The sequence below is a fragment of the Crinia signifera genome, chromosome 4, assembly GCF_055691185.1.
Source record: "Crinia signifera chromosome 4, ASM5569118v1, whole genome shotgun sequence".
NCBI lineage: Eukaryota > Metazoa > Chordata > Amphibia > Anura > Myobatrachidae > Crinia > Crinia signifera.
Window position 1 is genome coordinate 243,064,617 of NC_139220.1, and position 10,627 is coordinate 243,075,243.

The window sequence follows — 10,627 nt, forward strand, 5'->3', positions numbered from 1 at the left end:
AAGGAAAATACACTGGAAGCTGTGCTGGATTTCTGACTACACCCTGCGCCTCTGCTATATAAAACCACTATACATGCCCTCATATATTATATATTTGAAGCGTGAATAGTTATATTTAAAGATTCCAAATGCAATATTTGCATTAAATCATTTGCACAAAATACATTTGAGACTAGGTGATGATGGGATCTAATTCGATTTCCCTCTGGATGGAGCTATGACACACACACACACACACACACACACACACACACACACACACACACACACACACACACACACACACACACACACACACACCCCCCCCCCCCCCCCCCCCCCCCCCCCCATAATAGAAAGCTGCACGAATAAATTGATGTGAATTGTAATCTTGTGGCTGTGCATAGTGAAGATAATAATTCTAGAAATGACTAGTCTTTAAAGAGAAACACACACACACACACACACACACACACACACACACACACACACACACACACACACACACACACACCACATCCTCTTTGTTAACCTCACCCCATTCCATCAGGTCTAAGAAAATAAATATTTATAAACAGACTGGAATCCCTTTGTTTGATCTCCTAGTCTAGGCTGTTACTGTCTCCCTGCAGAACAAGTGCCAGGTAATTGTAGTCTAATTATCAGCAGCATCTTATGCAGCGTCATCTGACTGCCCCCCAGGCTGGCACCTCCTCTAGTGCCATCCCTCATAAGAGCCATGCAGGATTTCTGTTGCTTGCTACAGCCCAGCTGTTGGGGAACTACAAGTACATGCCTGCTACTCCGGCCGCAGGTTGCACACACCTCCAGTATACCAAGTCAGCCAACAGTACATGAATATTGCCATGCGTTTACCATTATGAAGCCCTCAGCTGCCACCTTTCAGTGCCCGTCGTCAGTGGAAGACGGTGTGGTGGTCATCAGTACAATGAGGACACCTCGGCTATAAGGTTTGGAAAGTCTCCCTTTGTATACGGTCCTCCATGGCAGATAAGCCTGGTAACACAACCCCTGCCAGCCATGGCGTTGGCACTGGCATGGTGGATCAGTAGAATGACTACAAGATGGAATAGGTTTAGAGGCAGCCCACTGACCAGAGCAGTCTCCCAGGTACAGCTGAGCTAGACGGGGCGTCTGAGAGCATGAGAGGCTGGAATTAAAGCACATTTAGAAGCGTTACTAATCCAACTTTAGTGCAGTAATCCTGTGATGTGCTGGGACCCACACGCAGGGCCTGCATCAGAGGTGCACGGAGATCTTATTGTTTTGTCTCGGCGTGCAACGCCTGGCTTAGCTTCTATCTAGCCTGGAGCACTTCAGTGAAATAGATCATGATGATTTCCAGTGGGTCTGAAACCAACCTCCACTAGCTTTCTAGATCAGCATCTGCACCACGTCATTAGGGAGCCCGCTTTGCAGAATAGGAGACATTTACAGAGTCCCGGGACCTGATTATATGATTGTAGTGGCTTTGTTTGCTTCCATTTGTATTGACCCCAGCAGTTACAAGCTGAAGTCTTGGGTCAGTGGACTACATCATTCAGAGCATGCTGAGCTCCATAGAGATGTCCTGTGTACCATAACCTTAGTTCTTCTAAAGGGGAGCTTTAAGTGGGATACACTCATTCACTTCCAAGCTGCTCTCAGCAATTGAAACTGTGGGCTTGAAAAGAGGGCAATTTCTTAAATGCTGGGACCTTGGCCCAGGCTAATTGGTTTTGGTTCAAGGAGTGAGTTGATTTGTGAAAATCCCAAATAGGTCTTTCCCACGCCATACCCACCACTCCAAGTCAGATTACTAATGGAAAAAGACGCAAGGTAAACACACAGGCATTTAGGGATTATCCCATCTCATAAGGCACCATGTCCATGCAGCAGCATTAAATGGCCTCCATGTCATATTTGCAATATATATATCTATATCTATATATATATATATATATATATATAGATATAGATATATATATATATATATATATATATATATATAGATATATATATATATATATATAGCTACACACACACACATATATATGTATATTAAACAGTGCATGTATGATGTATGTGTGTATGTGTATATATATGTATATATAGATACATACACACACAACTATTGACATATAAATAAATAAATAGACATACACACAGTTTGGGTTCAGACATGACATTAATAATATACAAATATATGTAGTGTCTTCTATACTCAAAGTATACAGATACTGTATGTACAGAGAAAGCATATCTGTGTTCCTGTGAGATTTCCTCTAGGACACGTTAAGACACTTCTCTTTAACAGATTGTCTAAAACTGTTAAGAGGTCTCCAGTTTTAGCTGTCTTGCTTAGCACCTGGATTTAAATATTACACCCAAAATTGCAGAATAGCATTGCAGAAGTCACGATGGGAAATGCATTTTTGTAAAGCTGCAGATGACATATCTGAAGACAGGTATTTAAAATCCCTTCTCACCTTTCTGTGTGTTAACAGACTGGGATGAATACTGTTGACACCTGCTTTTCCTGATCTTGACAAAGTCACTGAGTCCATGACAATCCCTTAATGAAGAGTAAAACCAGGAGTGTTAATTAGTATGTGAATAAAAATGGCCCTTATCTAGTTCAAGGATGGCTAGTCAACAGCACTCCAGTAGCTACAGAAGTGGCTGAGGATCATGGGAGATGTAGTTTCTGATGCTAATTGTACCATGACCCATATGAATAATGTATTTGCATTTACAGAGAAAGTACAATGAAAACATATTGGGAACAATTGAAAATATACCAGGCAGTGATTAGCACATTCATGTTTCAAAGCCAGAGCTGTGCAGTTAACATTGCATGCTACAGACAACAATGGTACTGGTTGCTTAGGATACAACACATTAAGCTAAACTTCTCATACAAATGTTCTTACCATTTGTATTGTGATTTTGCATGGTTGGCTATGCCAGGCAAACCTTTCATGTGCACAGAGGAAAGATCCACAATCCGGAATTATTTTTGTACTATTCTTCATTCTCCAAAATCATATGTGGCAGATGTATTATAGGTGTGTTTGAGTAAATGTGCATGTGTGTCTACATTATAATATATCATGTAAGGGTATTGCTATCTATCTATCTATCTATCTATCTATCTATCTATCTATCTATCTATCTATCTATCTATCTATCTATCTATCTATCTATCTATCTCTGTCTGTCTGTCTGTCTATCTACCTATCTGTGCCTCTCTCTCTCTCTCTACCTATGTGTGTGTCTTCTATCTATCTATCTATCTATCTATCTATCTATCTATCTATCTATCTATCTATCTTACTATATCTTGGCTTTTGTGGCTTAAATAATATATTTTTTTTAAAAATAATGTATTTGTCTTTTTTTATTAGTTTATTCATCAGAAAAATCGGACTCATCCGTCAAGACCCTTGGATACAATAAATACAGGTATCTGAATGCTGGGGGGATTAGAGCTTGTCATTTTGGGATTTCCCAATCAGTTTTTATATTACACTAATATCAACATGAGATAACAATGGTATGTTAGCATTGTCATTTGTGTACTTTGCGCACCTATTAATGACATATGGCTTCTAATGAGAATAGCAGGCAGATATGGGGCAGGTTTGGCAGGTATACTAACATTAGGAAAATACACTATATATATATATTCTGCAAAATCAATCAAATACATACTAGTGGGGTCTCTTTCAAGTTTAGTATAGGACTTGATATCGTGAAGAAGATTATAGGCTTCAGCCACATAGTATTCACGGTCCAAAATTACTATACTCCCACCTTTGTCTGCATTTTTAATGACGACAGATGTGTCAAGAGCAAGATTTTTAAGGACATCAGATTCCTTTTTACTAAGATTAAATTGTCTGCTATTTTTAATATTCATTTTATCTATGTCTTTTTTAACAAGTTCAGAAAAAAGATCTAGGTATGGTCCCCGTGATTCCACAGGGTAATACGTCGATTTTTTCTTCAACCCCGATTGGGAGGATGAGGGACATATAGAGGGATTAACATTCTCATTTTTACGAAGGAAATGTCGCTGAAGAGTTAGTTTCCTAACAAAAAGATTGAGATCGATAGTAAGATCCACTTTATTAGGTTCTTTCGAAGGAGCAAACGAAAGACCTTTAGTCAGGACAGCCTTCTCAGTAACTGTAAGAACTTTCTTAGATAAATTAATTATAATGTTCTCTTTACTCTCAGTATTACTGAGTACATTACTGGACTCTTTGTCTACACAATTCTCATTTTGGGTTCTCTTCTTGGAAGACCCTGTTCCCCGTTTTCCCCTAGCCTTCTTTTTAAGCTTTGGGGGGTCTTTTGCAGAAGACCCTGTAAGCGAGATTCGCGAACAGGGCTGTCTTTCATGTTAAATATCGGGTTGTCAGTCACAGTAGCCATGCCCTCTGACGAAGTCCCAGTGACGAAACGCGTCAGGGCGTGGCCTGTGACTCCTACCCGACCTGTGTGCTGTCTCCCGTCATCCGTCTGTTACATCTGACGCCGGCGTCTCCAAGTTCCATTGTCTCAGCAGCGCAATCCAGCGCTTGTCAAGTCGCGGTTTCCTGGAGTTCCACTGACCGGTATTGGACGTGTGAGCAGCATTGCCCATTTGTGCTTATTTCAAATGCCATGTGGTAACCAGCCCACACTGTTTTTATAATCGGTACGAGCAATTGCCTTTTACTGTGGATCATTGTCCTTGTGGATCCAATAAAATATATCTCGTTTAATGCACCATGAAGCGCCCTCTTCCATTCTCTTTGTTTTAGATCTTTCTGTGCCTTTGGAACCCTGGGCATTCGTGGTTTCACGAGAGGAGGAGCTGCAGTTCAGCATTTTGAACTTTGGTGCTAAATTAAGACCTTTTGACTTTGGTCTAAATCCAGCTGGTCTGAGTTTGTAATCAGCGCTCTCTAACAACGCTTCTGGCTATATATATATATATATATATATATATATATATATATATCAGTTACCCCCTGGTCTTGATAGATCCAGCAAGCGGCACTCCACGGGCTTATGTTAAAAGGTGACTTTATTCCATCAGGTGAAACATGTACATTGCAGTCGACGTTTCAAGACCCACTGGTCTTTTCTTCAAGACTTGTACAGTAAGGTGCAAATAGTGCTGTGCAAAGAGACCATATATATACTGATACTTTCAGGGGTGCAAGTCCATCTCAGTCGCCCAGAGGCAAGTTGGAGATTGGTACCCCCACCCCAATTATGGTGTGTGTGTCAGCATGTACATATTATCTCAGAGTGCAGCAGCATTGCTTGCTACTGTGCTACAGCTCAGTCTGAGTGGTACCAGGCAGGAGCCATCCTGTCCCCTATTGCAGATGTTAGCAGGGCTCCTGGTATAGGGCCAATTAACTACAGGAGCACCACATAGCTACATTGCAAGAGCAGTGGTCACACTGGGATCCTGCTGTGAATGGTGCTGCTTTAAATGCAGGTGCCCCTTCAAGGCTTGGAGCCTGGTGGCTGGAGCCTCCATTGACTCTGGGAGTTACACTCCCGGATTCTTTTATACCCGTACACCAACTCCATTACTTTTATTGAAAGTAATATATAATTGGTAAAGTCCAGGTGTCAAAATAAAATTCATTGTTAATAGATATAGATCTGTGGTAAACATGTGCCTAGCTTGCGAGTTGGACCTTCATTTGTCGTAGTATAATAATGTATCTATCTAATGTATCAGTTTATATGTTTACAAAATATATTTTTATTAAGTCTCTGTCCCCCCCCCCCCCAATACTTCTCTCACTGTATTTTAAATGACACCCTTATAGATCACATCCACTGGTATCCATTTTATGTTTTTCACACAAAACTTAGTCTCATTGATGGAGCCTTCACAATTTTTTTTATTTTTTTTTATTTTGACAATTCAAGAAAAAAAAAAAGTCCATGACAGAAATCTTAACCATTAGCAATGCATCTATATATTCACGCACATACATGAACATAAATGTTTGTCGATCACTTTACAATAATGGTACAATTGCAGACATACAGTATAGATCATTTCTGAATGCCTGTATAGAAGAGAGTGCTGGAAATGAATATACAGTACGAGAGCAATATGTATGAATAACTGAGAGCATATTACTACTTATGTAAAGATTTAAGCTGACTTGCTTTACAGTTGATGTGTGATTAACCTGAAATAACCACTTTTATCATGTGGGGTCACATTTCCACTGCATCGTTTGGGTGGAATAGAAAATTCAAATTCCCTGATGTTTTCCCACACATAGAATTAAGATCTTCAGATATCTACTGGGATTTTCTTTTTCAAGTCATTTATTTCAAATACTTTTTGAACATTTATAATTTGCATCACGGGTCCCTCTTGCACCGTAACCTTTATTTTTCTTTCATACAAAAAAATTGTTATAACAACTGTTAAATTCCTCTGTTTTTTTTTTTTTTATATCAATCAACAAATTAGAAAATTCATTGACAGCATTGTAAATCCCAAGACAGAAATGCTCTGCTGTAAAAATGCATGTTACACCTAAATGAAACTTTAATGTTTCATAAAGGACATTTTCTCTTTAACCTTTGCAGCTCCACAAGGGCACAAAGTGAATTAAAATTGCATGGCAGGAGGCTAGCGAAAAACCGGGCCTAAAATTCAAAATGGCTTCCAGTATGCAGGTGAGACCCTTTCTCTGTTGCAATACTGGCTTTGTTTTGTATTTTTCCTTTTTTTTTCTTTTTTTAAATCCAAATATATTTACAGGCAAAGCTACTACAGTCATCACCGTAATGCTAGAAGGGACTAAAGAAAAAGTAATAGAGTTTATGGTTTCTGTTTATTTATCAGGACTGTCCTTTTATGTGGAATACGGTGACAGCTCTTGTTTAAAGCATTTTATTTTGCAATTGAAGGGCACAGATATATAACTCACCACAAAAAAAACCCAAAGACTTGAATGTGTTTAAATGGCTCGCCCATTTGTGACCAAGCACATCAATCCTCTAGCGCATAACCCATCGCCTAATGTTTTCTCTGGAGTACAGACATAAATGAACTAATTAATTTTTTGGAGTTACGTGATTTTCTAGCAAACGGTCTTGAGACATCAGATGTAAATGTCTTTTTTTAAAATAGAGTGGGATGAATCCGTATGGATATATTAGGTTACTGTTTACATAAAAATGTGCCTGACCTACTTATGTTAGCCTTATGTTTATAAGAAATGTAATTATTTATAAAGCGTTTGGGTTGAAATTGAGCATGTAGCAAGTATTTTTTTTGTTTATTGTGCCACCACGGAAAATAGCATTGTGTTGTAATGGGAAGGCCATCCGTTCTAAATTAAATTCACAGCCATATTCGGTGCATTCTGTTATGCCACACACTGCCAACAATGGGGCAAACCTTTTTCCCACAAGGCTTGCCGAGTCTGAGCGTGATTTATAAGACGCTTCATCGTCTGGTTAATGAGAAGCAGCAATTGGCCAGGTCTTCAGAAGCTGGCAAATGAATATGCATGCTACAAATCTGCATGTGTTAGACCTCATCTTAATAACAATTGCAGCAATTTGCATGTGGGGCGTTCCCACAATCAGTCCACGCTGTCATTGCTGTAATAAGAATTTCTTTGGTAGATTTTATTTGACTGCTTTATCTCTCTGTCCAAATTATTAACCTTCACATTGCCACATGAGTCTACAATGCACTATAAGCATCTGCTGCCAAGGAAGGGGGATTCATTTAAACCCTTCACTGGTTGAAGGGTGTAATTTATGGAAGGCTACAGAACCATTACCTGAACTGGCACATATGCCCAACTATATTTCTAATTTCTTAAGCTTATTTTATACTTTTGTTAAATAATGTGACGTTCCCATAAGTAACATCACCGTGGTGCAATGGCTGTTTGTTTATTTTTTTTTGTATTTTAAAATTGGGGTTTTATAACTACATTAAGTAATATTTGTTAGGTGGTTGACATTAGAAGTTATTACGAATCTGGTTGAGATTGGTGACAATTTATTTATATTTATTTAAAAGCATCTGACATTTATACTATAAATTGCACAGTGAGAGGTGACTTTTCTCCTGCTAGCTAGGCCTGCCTCTTTTTATGCATTGGTGACTGTAGTTACACTAAATGCAGTGCAAGTACTGCTTCATCAGCACTGGAAAAATGATTGATAGATAGATAGATACACGTGAATATTAGATAGGCCCAAACAAATTTATATGAGACAGTTAAACAGACATATTAATGGATACAGATAGCGATAGACAAATGCAAATAGATAGATTATGCTTATTTATAATTATCGTTTATTTATATGGCGCCACAAGGGTTCCACAGCGCCTAACAATACTTAAATGAGCAAAACCAAGCAGTACAAGGCAATTTAGGACAGGTACAAGGTAAATAAAGAAAGTCGCATCAGGGGACAGGACACTCAAACAATTATTAGGGTGGCAGAGATATATATTCTAAGAAAATATCAGCATATTTCCAGTAGTTTGAATGCAACAGCTTCCATTCATATACTGTGTCTTATGGCCGCTGATAAGTGTTGTAGCCGCCTAGATGGGATTGTTTGTATGTTTATGCACTTGGACTGATGGCATGTGAACATGTGGTAATGTGGCTTGTGATGCTAGAAATCTCTATGCAATATAAATGTGAGGTGCTGGTATTTTAGTTCTACTGTAAATTTGATGCTATTTACATGTCTAAGGCCAACAACCCGCACTTTTATCAATATGAGTGTGTAATATTTGTGGGAAATGTAACCATTGGAAATCCTATGATTTGGCACCTCCTGTAGTAACACAATTTCTTTATGTGTTTCATGGAAGGGTTCATAAAAAACACAGAGAGCTAAGGTTTTGTGCCAGTCAAAGGGCAGGATGTGTCATACCTAAAAATGTGTCCAAAACGCAATAATGACGTTCCTGAGTTTGGATGCGGTGGGCATTGCCATCCATTACTTCTCAAAAGGCTGTTGGCTTCTTTTGATCTTTTCCCCTGACAGGGATCCAATCAGATACCTTCAAAACACCCTCTGCGGCATGTACGTGTGCTGACAGACTTCCGGGTCCTAAACCCACAATTCTGCACACCGTAGTGGACAGCTCTCATTGGGAGAGCTGTCCTTTGCTGAAACGTTCAGGCAAACACTGGTAGGTGTACAATGAGAGGCGGGATGCATTGCATTCAGAATACAATGCCTCATGCATCCCGTCATTAATGAGGACAGTAGTAAGATTCAGTAAACTGTTTAATATATAAAGTGCGTATTTTAAATGGATAAAATTACAATATTCACTAAAACTGTACTTTTGTTAACTGTACCATGTGTGATCTAGACATTAGGGCCAAAGTAATAGGGCGTGAGAAGCAAAAAGTGAGAGATTTTGGGAGAGTTTTCCCATTTTTTTTTTAAAAGCGGCAATCATTTACATGGCAAAATCAACCCGGTTTTGCAGTGTAAATGATTGCTGCTTTAAAAATGTGAAAACTCTCCCAAAATCTCTCACTTTCTGCTTCTCACACCCTATCACATTTGGCCTATACTTTCATATAATTACACCTCCCTGCTCTCATTAAGGTTTCCAGTTATTTGCACATCCAAACAGGGGACATATAAATTTGTTAAAGAGTTATTATAAAATGACAAAGGCTGAGAGAGAAATGTTCATATTTTGTCTCCTACACAGTGAAAGAGGCGTGAGGAAACTGAGGCCCTGCTGTAGGATGCAGCTTCCTTATTACAAAGCAATGAATACAACAACATTCACAGCTTGTTCATTTGAATATATGATTAAAAGCTTTATCACCATGAGGTACTGTTATTGATCAACAATGAAAGAGTCAAGTAGAAGTAAATGCCATGGACAACATTGCCATCTTGCATAATCCTCTCCCGGAACCTGCTCTGTAGATGGAGGCCATTTTGATGGAATCAAGGAACATTTAAGATGGCTGCTTTAGCACAAGGTAGGCTGAATTTGCTGTGCGATATGAACCCCCTCCCCTTCCCGCTCATAGATCGTCTCCTTATTGTGCTAATTAGCAACAGAAACGGGACAATAAATGAAGCTGGCATGACCCACTTTCGGCCGCCACCACCCTTCTCGAGCACAAAATCTGCCCTTGAAATTAATCAAATTAACATACTCTTTAATTCACTGTTCTAATAACTCCTCGTTTTGCTTGTAGTAGGTGCTGCTTTTGATAATCCGGTAAAAAAATAATGTGATAGATTTATTTTGTTTTGCTAAATCCATGTATTATCTGTGTAGTAATTAGTGTCTGCAGAAACAGATGTGTCATTTTATTAGATCATTAAATGTAATGTAGCGATTAGTGATTTTTGTATAAAGAAAAAAAAAGCCTTTTCGCAATATTTAAAAAAAAATATATTAACAAGCAATTAGATAGTTTTGTGTAATTTATTTTAATCTTGATTTTAAGCTTAAATAAAAAGTAATTAATCTCTACAACATTAAGAATAGTGTTTTCACTCTTTATCGGGTTATGTCGTGTTTTGGAATATGATATATTGTATTGTAAAAGTACGGTATCTATAATGCCACAATGAGGGAATTACTGTGTAACAT

At 38.6% G+C, this 10,627-nt stretch overlaps 1 long non-coding RNA gene across 2 annotated transcripts in view; it reads left to right on the forward strand.

Annotated features, from left to right (window-relative positions):
* The window catches only part of LOC146075201 (uncharacterized), a 38,218-nt gene that overhangs the window by 9,627 nt on the left and 17,964 nt on the right, over nt 1–10,627 (forward strand). For both annotated transcript variants that reach the window (XR_014473518.1, XR_014473517.1), the window contains exons 3-5: nt 3,387–3,444; nt 6,601–6,690; nt 9,725–10,004. This is a non-coding gene — a long non-coding RNA (uncharacterized LOC146075201). The remainder of the gene's footprint in view (nt 1–3,386; nt 3,445–6,600; nt 6,691–9,724; nt 10,005–10,627) is intronic.